Below are 14,800 nucleotides of genomic sequence, written 5' to 3'. Positions count from 1 at the left end.
AATGTTAGATTTGCTTGGATGACTATCTCTAATTTGGCAGAAGGTCTGAAGATGATTCCTATCACCAGATAGGTCTTTTATTTGGAAATCTCTGTCGGCCAAGGGTAGATAATTTAGGTCTTTATGGGGAGCGTTTATGGGTGCAACGTTCAGAGCTGCGGGGGCTTCCATGTTTGGTTCTTGTGTATTCAAACTGGAATTTGGGCTTTCTGTGGAGAATTGGACTAAACAGCAGGTTTAGGAGTCTTTTATGGACTAAACAGACTGTTTTCAACTCAAATTTGGCTTTCTCAGGTGGAATTTTCAGTGGAAAAGCGAAATTGCAGGTTTGCAGGGCAAAAACGGATAAATACCTGGATTACGGAGGTAAAAATGCGTATTTGTAGGTCGAATGGCAGACTGCAGAGCACAACGCTGGAGTTTCTTGGCTAGGTGATGGGCTAACTGCTCGAACAGTTGACTGGACGTATTTTGCATGGAGCACAGTTTGCAGAGAATCGGGGTGAAAATGACATTTTATCGTTTATTTAACAAAAATTGATTTGGCGAGTATTTTTGGCATTTGTTGTGCAGATGACGTCAGCATGACGGGACATCTTGTCGTTTAGCGAGGGGTACGGGACGGTGACATGGCAGTGACGTGGCAGGTGGTCAGCGGGAGGGCGATAAGTGGTTTACCCCGGACCACTTATGGGCTAAAGTGGTTTCGGACGGGAGGGCCGCGAGCAGCGTGGGCGGTTGACATGCGTCTTGGTACGGGAAGCGATACCGCCAATCCCCAGGCGGTAAAGTTCGGTGGATGGAGGGCCAGCGATATAGATTTCGGCCGTCCGATGGGAGGGCGCCGATCGAACGGTGGGCGCTCGTTGGAGGTGGCAGAGGCTTTAAGTGGTGGGACCGCTATAATTAACCATGGCTTTAATGGTTTTGGGAGCGATTTTATTGGTGGTCGGGTTTTTAAGTTAGGTTATTAATTAACCAAAGGTTAATTAATCCCGAGGTTATGCACGCGAAGGTTATTAATAATCTCCTGATGAATTATTAATCCCTTTAAAACAGTGAATATGGCTACATCACCGACGGACGAGAAATATTAATAATTGGGGATTTTTATTATAAATATAATACGGGAAAGGGTAATGGGGCGGGATTTAAATAATAAAATTAAAGTTAATATGAAAAAGTGAATTAGAAAGCGCCAAGTCATAATATTTAAAAACTTTGGCAAAAAGGGAAACAACAGGGATTTATTGATCTGAAATTGAAACTACTTGAAATTTGTTTGCAAGGTATTCAATTCAGAATTAAACATGTTTAAAAGATTTCCATGTCTTGCAGAAAGAAAACACATGAAATTTTCAGCTGTTCATGACCCATTTAAGCATAGAAGAGTTATTTCCTTTTACTATTTAACACATTAAAATGAATTTTTTCTGCAAAATAAATCAACCACAAATGCAAAAGAAGTTGAGAAAGCAGTTCACCCCCTCCAGGGCTACGTCTGCTGGGTCCAAAGCTCCCAACCGGGCTTGTCCTTGTTTTTATTAAATGCTCAAATTGAAAATACAGCTGAATAGAAGCATCTACAAGAGAAATAGATGGTAAAAATGGATTCAGAACACTTGAATCCTTCAGGATTGACTATTGGATCACCTCCAATGGATACCTGCAACCCTATACAGTCTTCACAAAACTGGGCCCTGTGGCTCCTAGAACTTTCACGGCTCCAAAGCCTCTGCAAATGACCTCAGATGGCTGTAAGACCTGCACCAATGGCTTTAGAAGGTCGAAAATACCCAAAATCAAAAAAAAAATTCGTCCAAAACCGACTTTCCTAGCCAAAGTTATGGCCATTTAAAGTTTCTCTAGTTTTTCCCTAGAAAAACTCCAGCTAACTTTAGTTAACTCTAGTTAGCTCCGCCAATTATGGCGGGTTCGCCAAATTTGGCGCTCCTGCCAAAATTCCGCCAACTTAACTGCAGTTACATTTAATTTTTGGTGGTTGCCTCGGATTTCGTGCCAGGCGGAATATTCCTTTTTTAATTTTTTTTTGAAAAATTAAAATTTCTAATGTTATGGACAAATTCTTCTTTTTGCCATAACTTCCTCATACGGCGACCATTTTTCGAACCGTTTGCGGCACCGGAATCAGGAGGACGAGCACTTCCTATTCATTCAACTTTGAACCAGTTCTAAGCACTTTAAATTTTGAGCATTTTACGACACTTAGGACATGAGCACCTGATCACGCCTCCCCATTGGGAAGCTTTTGGACCCCAAAAGCCTTCAACTACCTGTTAAAGAGGTGAGGGTACAGCTCCCTCACTCTGTCCATCTCCATCCACTTTGCCTTGTTCGGTTTGCTGCCTTTGAAACCAACCCGAACATAATCTACACTGCCCCTCCTTGAAGTGTGTGTCCTTCTGTCAAGGATTGTATCTTCTTTCAGCTCATCTAAGAATTCTAGCGAGAAATCTTTTATAAATGGCAGCTGAACACATTTTCATGATCAACAATCAAAGGAGGTTCATACGAATGTAAGTTCTCCACATTGACAACAAAATACATTTGCATGTAGGAAGGCAAATCTAATTGAAAAGCATTATTTCCAACCTTCTTGAGGATTTTGAATGGACCATAACGAATAGGCTTCATCTTTTTACCTTCTCCTTGCATCCTTTCCTTACTGATGTACAGCCATACCTCATCTCCTTCTTGAAACTTGTGATCGACTCTATGCTTTTCGTGTCTTTCCTTGTACTTGCCTTGACTCTTCTCAAGCTGTTCTTGAATTTGCTGATGTATTTGTTGAATTCTTTCAATGAATGAACGAGCTTTGTCAATGTCACTATGTCCCTCAATGGCGCATCTTTCTCAAGAATGAAATCAAGAGGTGATTTTGGCAAGTAACCAAAACAAGCTTCAAACGATGAGGTGTTTTTGGAAGAGTGCTTGGCACGATTGTAAGCATGTTGTATGTAGTGCAAATGTTCATCCCAAAGCTTGGGATGCTTGCTGCAATAACCTCTCAAGAGGTGCACAATGGTTCTGTTCACAACTTCGGTTTGTCAATCTGTTTGCAGATGGAAAGCAGTACTTTTCTTCAACTTTGTGTCCATCATCTCCCATAGGTTGGACCAAAAATTCCCCACAAATCTGGAATCCCTGTCACTAATAATGGAAGTAGGCAAACCAAAGTGAATCCATACATGATGAAAAAATAATTCAGCAGTTTGTTCAGCAGTTATAGTTTTCTTACAAGGCATAAGTATACACATTTTGCTGAAACGATCAACTACTACATATAAATAATCATGCTGCTTTCTAGATTTTGGCAAACCTCCTACAAAATCCATAGAGATGCTCTCCCATGGTCTAGAAGGTACCGGCAAAGGAGTATACAAACCAAGCTTCCTATTGCTAGGCTTGCTTGTAGCACATAATGAACAACCTCTTATGAACCTTGAAACAGAATCTACCATGCGAGGCCAATAACAATACCTCTGTAGATGTGCAACTGTTTTGCTCACACCAAAATGGCCAGCAACCAGAGAAGAATGAGCTTCTCTTATGACATTTATCCTCTCCCCCTGTGGTATACACAACTTGCCCAAATGAAACAGCAAATTGTTATGCATGTGATAGTCATTTTCCTCTACATGATTTCCTTTACTCAAGTTAGCATACACATCTTTAAAGTCATCATCAGATGCATATTGTTCTATGTAACTATCCTGTATAATGGAATCATTCTTAAGTAACAACACCAATAATAGGCCTTGAAAGCATATCAGCAACCTTATTCAAAGTACCTTTCTTATACCTTATTACCAAATGGAACTGTTGCAAGAAGCCCATCCATCTGAAGTGTCGTGACTGTTGTAACTTGCTTTGTGATTGCAAGTACTGTAAGGGCTGATGGTCGGTATGTATAACAGTTTCTTTGCCCATCAAGTAGTGTTTCCACTTTTTGACGCTTTGTACCAACGCATACAACTCCTTATCATATGTAGGATAATTTACAACAGCACCATTAAAAGTTTCAGAATGAAAAGCAATAGGCTTACCATGTTGTAGAAGAACTGCACCCATAGCATAATCACTAGCATCAGTTTGTATCTCAAATGGCTGTCTCAAATCCGGTAATGCAAGGACTGGAGCTGAACTAATCTTCTCTTTCAAAGATTCGAAAGCTTTTTGCTGCTTGCCTCCCCATTGGAAAGCATGCTTCACACTTGTCACTGCATGCATAGGAGCTGCTATAGAAGAGAAGTTAGAGATAAACTTCCTCCAATATTGAGCTACACCCAAAAAACTTCTTACCTCTGTTATGGATTTGGGAGTAGGCCACTTCACAATAGCCTCAATCTTAGCAGGATCAATTCTCAAAGCACCTCCTCCTACTATGTGTCCCAAATAAACCAAAGAAATCTTTCCAAATTCACACTATGACATTTTAAGAAATAATTGATTCTTCTTCAAAACATCAAGTACTTTTCTAACATGCATGACATGATCTTCTCTAGACTTGCTGAAAATTAAGATGTCATCTAAGTTGACTAGAGAACGAGAGAATCCTCAGTCAAGGAAGGCCAGAGAGCCATCACCTCCACCTTCAATTTCACCCTCAAGAGTCTCAGCAGAAGCTTCAAGGATGTCTGAACATGAAGGAGAAATTCCTATAGAGACAGATCCAAGAGAAGAAGAAAGAGACTTCAGAAAGGCTTTCTTGGACCTCACTGAAATGGTGAGGATATTATACCAAGAAAGAAATGAGAAATTGGTTGGAGAAGGGTCCAAGCATCCACATGAAAGAGAGGGCTCTTCAGGAGGTAAGAAGGATGATGATCATTCCAAGAAAGGACATGAAGGAAATGGTGATCCACCACCCCCATCTTCACCTTCTTCCTCTTCATCTTCGTCTTCTTCTGTTCATAAGCATAGATCCTCTGGAAAAGTCCTTTTTTGAAGCTTGATGTAAAATTTGAATTACCTATGTTTAATGGTGAAGTGAATGCAGAAAAGCTTAACAACTGGATTAGGCAGTTGGAAGTTTACTTGAGGATCCAGAATATGCATGATGATGCCACAAAGATTCAGTTGGCTTCTTTGAGAATGGATGGAGCAGCATTGGTCTAGTGGGAGGCCAAGACTAAAGAAGAGATCAAGAAATTTGGTAAGGTTACCTTAACATGGCCTGAATTTCTGTTAGCCATTAAAAAACAGTTTTATCCTCTTGCTCACATGCAGAAGGCCATTATGAATTGGCAAATTTTCAGACAACTTAAGGGTCTGAGTGTCCAAGACTACACCCAAGAATTCAGGAGAAGAGCTCTCTTGTTAGGGGTAGATTTGCAGACGCAGGAAACCTTGATGAAATACATTGGTGGCTTGCATAGCTACCTTAGACACACCATCTTGATGTTTAACCCTACTAGCCTGGACGAGGTTTGTGTCCAAGCTACCCATTTAGAGGCAAGGGGAAAAAACACATTTGAAGAGGGTAGAAAAAAGCCCCCCAAGGGGAAAAACAAAGAGAAAACCTCCAAGGGAAAGGGAAAAAAGAATGCATCTGTCAAACAGGAGAGTGAGAAAGTGATCTGTAAACACTGTTCTAAACCAGGTCATGAGGAGAAAAACTGTTGGAAATTATATCCTGAAAAAAGACCTCAATTTAACAAATCCAAAGGGAAACAGAAAACTGCTGCTACTACATCTACACCACAAGATTTAGGGGAAGATTCAGGTGATGAAACCAAAGTTACAGCCATGGGTTTGAAAAACTTGAAGGAAAAAGAAATTGAAACTCAAGCCAGCACTAGTACCTCAAACTGCCATTTACAAGCTCCTAATGAGGAAGAAAGAATTGAATTGTTTCATGTGAGGGTGATTTCAAAACATACTAAAATTGACACACTTTTTGATAGTGGGTCACAAGCAAGCCTTATATCAGAGGACTTGGTCAAGCAGCTTAAACTTGAGACTGTTCCACATCCGAAGCCATATCCACTTGGATGGATTTGCAAGGATGAAAATTTACAAGTTTCAAGAAAGTGCACATTGCGCTTTGCAATTACTGCACATTTTATTGACACAGTTGAACTTGATGTGGTACCTTTTGATATAGCAGGAATTGTTTTGGGAAGGCCTTACTTGTTTGACAGGAAAGCTATCTTTCATCGCCATGAAAACAAATATCATCTGTTCAAACATGGCAAGGAGTTCATTGTTAGAGATCATCGCAAGAAGACAAATATAACGATGGTGAATGCAGGACAGGTAAAAAGGCTGGTCAATTCAAGTAAGAATTTTGTTCTTCTTATGATTAAGCCCAAGGTTGATGTGAATCATGAGTCATTTGACAATTGTGATCCAAAACTTAAAGCAGATCTGTATGATGTAGTTGATGCATATCATGAGATGTTTCAGGAGCCAACAGGTTTGCCTCCTAAGAGGGAGATTCAGCATGAAATCCATTTGCATCCAGATTGTCCTCTTCCAAACATAGGCATGTACCGCATGTCTATTATGGAGAATGCTGAAATAAAGAAGCAAATCAAGGACTTGTTGGGCAAGGGTTTCATAAGGCCAAGTACTTCGCCATGTGGGTCACCGATTGTATTGATTCCAAAGAAAGATGGCACTTGGCGTATGTGTGTTGATTTCAGGGCCTTGAACAAGATAACGGTAAATAATCGTTACCCACTCCCAAGGATAGATGATTTGCTAGACCAGCTGAAGGATGCTCGATATTTCACTAAGCTAGACTTGCGCAGTGGATATCATCAAGTAAGAATGGAAGAAAGTGACATTTGGAAGATAACCTTTAAAACCAAACAAGGACTCTTTGAGTGGCTTGTGATGCCGTTTGGTTTGTGCAATGCACCTGCAACTTTCATGCGGGTAATGGATGATGTCTTGCGTCCTTTTCTTGACGATTTCGTTATTGTCTACTTAGATGACATCTTAATTTTCAGCAAGCCTAGAGAAGATCATGTCATGCAGAAAGAAAACACATGAAATTTTCAGTTGTTCATGACCCATTTAAGCATAGCAGAGTTATTTCCTTTTACTATTTAACACATTAAAATGAATTTTTTCTGCAAAATAAATCAACCACAAATGCAAAAGAAGTTGATAAAGCAGTTCACCCCCTCCAGGGCTACGTCTGCTGGGTCCAAAGCTCCCAACCGGGCTTGTCCTTGTTTTTATTAAATGATCAAATTGAAAATACAGCTAAATAGAAGCATCTACAGGAGAAATAGATGGTAAAAATGGATTCATAACACTTGAATCCTTCAGGATTGACTATTGGATCACCTCCAATGGATACCTGCAACCTTATACAGTCTTCACAAAACTGGGCCCTGTGGCTCCTAGAACTTTCACGGCTCCAAAACCTCTGCAAATGACCTCAGATGGCTGTAAGACCTGCACCAATGGCTTCAGAAGGTCGAAAATACCCAAAATCAAAAAACGAAATCGTCCAAAACCGACTTTCCTAGCCAAAGTTATGGCCATTTAAAGTTTCTCTAGTTTTTCCCTAGAAAAACTCCAGCTAACTTTAGTTAACTCCAGTTAGCTCCGCCAATTATGGCGGGTCCGCCAAATTTGGCGCTCCTACCAAAATTCCGCCAACTTAACTGCAGTTACATTTAATTTTTGGTGGTTGCCTCGGATTTCGTGCCAGGCGGAATATTCTTTTTTAATTTTTTTTTGAAAAATTAAAATTTCTAATGTTATGGATAAATTCTTCTTTTTGCCATAACTTTCTCATACGGCGACCGTTTTTCGAACCGTTTGTGGCGCCGGAATTGAAAAGATGAGCACTTTCCAGTCATTCAACTTTGAATCAGTTCTAAGCACTTTAAATTTTGAGCATTTTACGACACTTAGGACATGAGCACCTGATCATTTATACAAGAAATGAGGCCATTTCCCTAAGTAAAAATGGTGTTTTACTCAGGTATCTGTTTAAAGAACAAGGAATGACTGACCTTAAGGATATTTAAGCAGATCTTAATATCTTTGGGAAATTAGTAGATGATTTGGGGAAATGATGGAGGTGAGTTAGCCATGCTTTGCTTGAGCTATATCCAAACATCTGCCATGGTACTTGTGATAATAGTAAGATGAACATTTTGAGAGAAAAAATCAATCACAAGTATGCTTCTGCAACACCCAAAACTACCTACCTAGCCTACTGTGCCTAACATTTTTTCTTCTTTTTCTTTGGGTGCACTTGGACTAGCAAACCCTTTTCAGCTTTTCTTTTCTTTAAATGATAAACCTATCTAAGTTTGCCCTTATTTCTTCCAAGGGCTCAATTTAAACAGTTGAGCTCCTTTGCTTCTGTACCTATCTACTTATCTGCCAAGATTAAACAGTTTGGACAGTTTTCATTCTCTATCTCTAAAACAAGAAATTCAAACATGAACTGGCCAAGATTAAGCTATTTGGCCATTCATTAAATGTGGAAAAAAGTTCAACAAGCTGTACATGATGTTTTATTTACAGAAAAATGAAATAGCAGTGGCATTTGGACTTGCACACTTTTCTGGTCCTTTTTATTTGGGGTTCATTTCTTTTCATTTTTTCTTTTGACCATTTATCTTTTTACCCTTTGATTTTTCTTTTAGGGTATACCCTCTTTACATTTTTTAAATTTTTTGATTTTTTGAAAATATGGAAAACCTTTGCAACAAGAAAAGTTATGTACATATTGTAGAGCCAATCAAGTCAATCATGAAATATGACACCTATTGGTATAGGAGCATAACATACACAACCTTTTCTATGGTCCCATCGTCCCAATAGTCCCCAATTAGTGCCATATTCAGGTTTTCCTCACTTCCAATATTCACCTTCTTTGTTCTTATAGGCTTAGAGTAATCCTCTGTCCCCAATTCTAGTCCTGTCACTCTATGCTCCCCTTAAGATTTTGGAATATTTAAATTCCTCAGGTCCTCATCATCAACATGCCCTGTAACATTGTAGCACTCCATAAAATATCGCACATGTTTCCAATGCTAATGGGTACAGAACATTGATATTTTTCTATGCTCTATCCATCATTTTGTTGAGAATATTTTATGCCTTAATGCCCTTAGCACGTGGTCTAGTGTCGCATTGTCAACCATCAAATTGAAGGTGGCCTTAAAGATCCTATTCATCTTACCCCATTGCAAAGTTCCTCTGCGCACCTCCAATTCACCATACCAATTCCTAGGAATGGTGTCTAGCGTGTGCACAAACCTGTGAACCAATTCCTCTTGCAAAATTCCCCTTTAGTTCCATTTAGCAACACAACTCTTCATATGATTCATTGGGAAATCCATCCCCGTATACTTCCCTCTCTTCATTTCCAATTTGCAACTAAATTAAATGCATAACAAATGCTTAAAATTTATCCAAGTGTCAATCCCACCTTCATGCACCATCGACCATCTCACCATAGTGGCTCTCAAAGCAACATTGATAGCCAACAACCTCAGGCTCACAAGAACCTTTTGCTCAAACTTGTAAATAAATGATCCAACATCATCTAAGCCATCATACCTTGGGAGATCTTGTACCTCCATTATGATCCAACGTATTGTGTGGGTGATGTGCATGCACCTCCATGTTGATATTTTGTGTAGTCTCTTCTTCCAGTTCTCCATTCCTTCTTTGGAATTTGAGGCACATGAACCAATACTACGCCAACTCAACATTTCATCTGCAGTTGGGTTGATCTAGTCTTTCTTGCGCATGGTGACCTTATAAATCTCCTCCAAGGCTTCTCCATCCACTTCTTCTTGAATGGGTTCCATGTACCAGTCTCCTTCACTTGGGTCCAATGTCATGAGTACGCAAATATCTTCCAATTCGAAGGTCATCTGTCTTTTCTTCAAATTGATAACCACTTGGTTATCAAAGGCCCAAACGATCCCTAACAAGGTTGGATAGGGATTCATATCATCCACAATCTACATCATCTCAAAGTCTTCCTTGTCGATGACTCCGTCAATGTTGACCTCCAAATTGGATAATATTCCAATTGGAAAAATATTGTGTTGATTGGCCAATTAGAGCTGGATGGGGGACCAGGTCAAATTTGGCCTTCCCATCATCTCTCATGTCTTCTTCGGAAAAAATTTCATGCCAAAACCCAAATCCAAGATAATGTTTTTTATCTTGTAGGCTCCTACCTATGCATTGAATCTTAATTCTCAGTCGGTTCTATTCTTCTCTACAACATGGTCAACTACATGCCTTAGTAACTGCACTACTTCCTTATTTGGCTCATATTTTCATTGGTCGATCATCTTTTTTAGATTTTGTAGGGCCCTATCATCTTGCACCAGATCCAAAAAACTTTTCAAAAATTCCTTAATTGACTTATCTCCACCTTCTAGACTCTTCTCAATTGTCTTGCAATAATTCGAGGCATATCATACACAGGGCTATCCTTAGGAGCAATCCAGTCTATTGCAATAAACTCTTTGTGTGCCTCTTTGTATGTGTCCTCTCTTTGTATATCAAATATCAAAGGTAGGTTTGCATCCTTTCACACCCATTGTTGACTAATTTCAGCCTAGTTAGTAGCAACCATGATTGTCTCCATTCCTCCATGTTTCACCACCTTTGCCCGCGACTAGTCTTTGCACAATTCAACTATCACCTTTTGCAGTTTTTTCCCCTTGTTCTCCTAAATCTATACCAATAGTTATGGACATTCCTTCGTTGGATGGTCAAAATCTTGAGAGTATGTGTAGGTCGAGCATGGATTCAGACAATCTTTTGTGAGATGCCTAGGTTGACCATGATTATAACAGACAATTGTGCCTCTTTTGCGTCCAAAGGCTCCTCGTCCTCACCCCTGACCCGCAAATGCTCCTAGTCCTCTCCCCATTGCACCTTAACCTCTACCAAGTTGATTGTAGTTTTGTGTTGACCCATATTCACCCTCATATACTCCATATACATCCATAGTGCTGTTGCACATCAACAACAACACCCTACAAATGTGGATATCACGACGAAATGATTTGTAAAAATTAGAAAACAATGTTCTCACAGAAAATTCATACTTATGCATCATAGGGAAAGTTTTGTGTGTATGATTCCACACTATACAAACCTTGCATCACAAGCCTCTTCCTTATGCCATGGGGTTGGCAACACCTATTTCCATACTCATTCAACACAGGACATTCGTTTTTGTGGTACCCTTTTGCGCAAAAACTGGTACACTAGACTTTAGTGCATTGCACTTTTTCCTTCGCCAATTCCTACAACTATGTAGTGAGTGTAGCCATCTGAAACCAAAGTTGCACTATCCCAAGATTATCCCCCACCACTGCAATTGTTGGAGATGCTTCTAGCTTCAACATTCTCTCTAGGGCTTCAGATTGAGTGTAGATGTCCTTTTGGGTCAATGGTACTCAAATGTATGGCTGTTCTCTTGCAATGAACCATTATTTTTGCTGATCATCAGGGATCTCAGAGGCTAACTTCCCCAACAACACCTTAAACCTCTATTCATAGTCCCAGATAGACTCATTTGGTCTCTTCTTAATCTCTTGCAGCTCAATCATGCATTGAGAAGTATACTTAGGCCTACGAAACTCTCTTAATAGTGCTTTCTTAATATCTTGCAACGTTCTTGGTTTTGTTGGTGGTGCATTACTTTTGTACTACATATACCATGCTAGCATATGGTCCCTAAAAGTAGTTCTAAGCTGCACAATCTTAACATTCTCATCCCACACATTGTTAGCATCCCATAATGTATAACAAATGAACAATTGTTGTTCAAATTCCTCGTTCCTAGGACCATGAAACACTGTCAACTTCAAGATATCTTCCATTCTCTTTTAACTACCACCTCCTACCGACATTCCTCCATACGTAACTATTATCTGTTGTGAGCTACTTCGTCCTATTTGATGTTGGCTATTGGACTAACTTTTTCCGCTAAATATTATATGTAATATGCTACTAGGAGAACGTACCACTAGTGAACTAAATGTGTGTGGGCTGGTGGGTCTAGAAAAACATACTTTGAGTAGGCTATTCGAGATGCATGATATCTGTACCTATTAGTTTAGGTTGTGACAATTGCCTTTCTTCTCCTTCTGTGCTTGATATTCCAGTGTGTGCTCACTCTAAGATCCTCCATTCTCTACCACTTTTTCTTCTTCTATGTCCTCTCATTGTCTTCTTTTCTAACCTCCACACTATTGTTGGCACTAATGCTTAATTTTCTCCTCTAACATTACCTCTTCAAACTTTCCTACCAATTCGCAACAATTCTCCTTCTTAAATCCATTACCTCTTCTTCTTTTTCCCACACAACTTCAGTAGTCTGACTTGGCATACTCATTTCCTCATCACATTCAGGGATCTCTCACACCACCTTCATTTTTTTCTTCCTTTTCCTCTTGCATCTTGGTCCCTCCTCTCCATATTATGCCTCTGTCATACCCCATCTCACCCTGAGGGCACAAGGGGTCTAGCCACTCATGGCATCAGAATCCATCTTCAATATGGCTTTATCACAAAACATCATCAGAATCAAAATCAATTATGTTGGGATAAAGCTTCCTCGGGGACCTCTCAACAACTGGAATTTAGTGGTTGTATAAGAAACAATGGATTCAACAACAAATTCTATGATATACCCACCAATCATGCTTTCCAGCCAAAAGTCGACAACCCGTGTGATATACTCATCCACTAACTAGAGTCTCTGTATTCGTTCAAGGGTTCAATACCTTTTCTCATCCATCTCAAATGTGGGTTCTGGTCATTTATCCTTTGAATCCACCCTACAAGCAATTCAGAGAATTCACAAAAGAAAATCTCATATAAATCTTCAACAAAGATGTATTTCTCTATCCATTCTTGAAAACTAATTCTTTGGTTATTGTTTTCTCTTACAAGAAATTCATGAAGTTTAGTTCTAAACCATCTATCAAATTTCCTCCTTAGTGGGATTCCACATCCCCTTCACTTCAAAATCCTAGTCCTGGCAATGAAATGACATGTTGGTTCTTTTTTACTGTATGTCTGACGTGGCTTTGTTGTGTGGCGTGATGAATAATGTCCCTAGTGGTACCATCCCTTTCGGAAATGCATGTAAGATAGGCGACGTCTCACCCGAGGCACCTTAGGAGGAGCTATGAGAACCAAGTTTCTATAGTTGAGAAGGGGATGTGATTCTAATGGACATCGTTTTCTCACAAGAGATAGGCCCTTGACACTCAGACATGGGGTTTATCACTCTTTAACCACATGCAATGCATTCTTTACACCATAATTCAACATAACCAAGAAAGAAACAACAAAAAAAGAAAGGGGTTCCTGAATCCTCATAATAGATCCAACATCTTATCCGTGAAATAGTTCCAATTGAACACACAAATCACATTGACATGATAATAGCAAGAATAACAATAATAAAACCAAAAATGATATCAAGCCATATATCAACAAGAAAAAAACAGATATTTCCCAATGTGTTCTTCTATTAACTCATGGTGACAAAATACATCACAATTTCCCAATTTTGCATATCTTTCACAAATCACCAGCCTACGAGAATCACATATACAATGTAATGCTTAAAAATCTTAACATACTCTAAAAACCTAGCTAAGAGTTCTCTAATGCAAAACCAAAGTCTGGAATAAAACATAATAGAAAAGAACGCAACCAAACCCCTCGAAATTGTCTCTCCCTCTTCTATCCATTATCACATGATAAGAATCACTCAAGATTTTTTCAGTGAAAACAATTTACCCACATATATTATGCATTTTACCATTCTTTACCAACAGATATTTTGGGTCGTTCTTGGATTCAAACTGGTATTTTCCCACCATGTCATTCCTTTGTGACCATGCCCTAACTGAATGTGTGATTCACCATGCTTGTTGTTTTTATGCACACTTTCCTCCTCTACATGGAACCTTTGCATTTTGTCCTCTACTTCTCCTTTTCTCCATGTAATCCCAAAACTTCAAAACTGCCTCCAACAAAACCACAGTGTTAGTAGAAACTACAAATAGGTGCTCATCAGAAAATAATCTTCTACATGGGAATCATTGAGTCATTAGATGTGATTCTAGAGAGAAAATAAGCCACAACATTATCCTTACCTAGTTTTTCTAGAATGGGGATATCATATTCTTGTAATAACAATGATCATCTAGTATCTCCACCTTTGGTAATTGGCTTATTCATTAAATACTTAATAGCAGCATGGTTAGTATTTAATATTACTAGATAACCTATGATGTAATGTTAGAATTTGTTGATTGCATAGATAACCACAATGAATTCCTTTTTAGTTACTGTGTAGTTTAGTTTTGCAAGTGAGAGATTCTTATTAGCATAGTAGATTGCATATGGATCTCCTTCTTCAAATTGTCCTAGTCCAACTCCTATAGCGGAGTTTGAGGCATCTGTGGAAATATGTAATGGGAGCGACCAATTAGGCCTCTTAAGACCAGGGCTTCGAAACTTTAGACTTTAATTCTTCAAAAGTGTGATAGCATTTTTTGATCCATACAAACTCATAATTTTTAGTTAGTAGAGAAAATAATGGATGAGCAATTTGTGAAAAATTTTCAATGAATCGTTGATAGTAACCAACATGTTCCAGGAAGTTCGTACCTATTTTTGTGAATGAGGAGTAGGAAAGTTTAATATCACCTTAACTTTTTCTGGATCCACTTCAATACATTTTGCTGAAATGTGATGTCCTAACACAACAAAATCAAATAACATAATTTGACAACTTGAGATTTCTAAG

The sequence above is a fragment of the Pinus tabuliformis genome, chromosome 6 (assembly GCF_031772625.1).
Source record: "Pinus tabuliformis cultivar Carrire ecotype Pingquan chromosome 6, CPIR1, whole genome shotgun sequence".
Lineage (NCBI taxonomy): Eukaryota > Viridiplantae > Streptophyta > Pinopsida > Pinales > Pinaceae > Pinus > Pinus tabuliformis.
The sequence above is the reverse complement of the archived record's forward strand: the minus strand, read 5'-3'. Positions refer to the sequence as shown.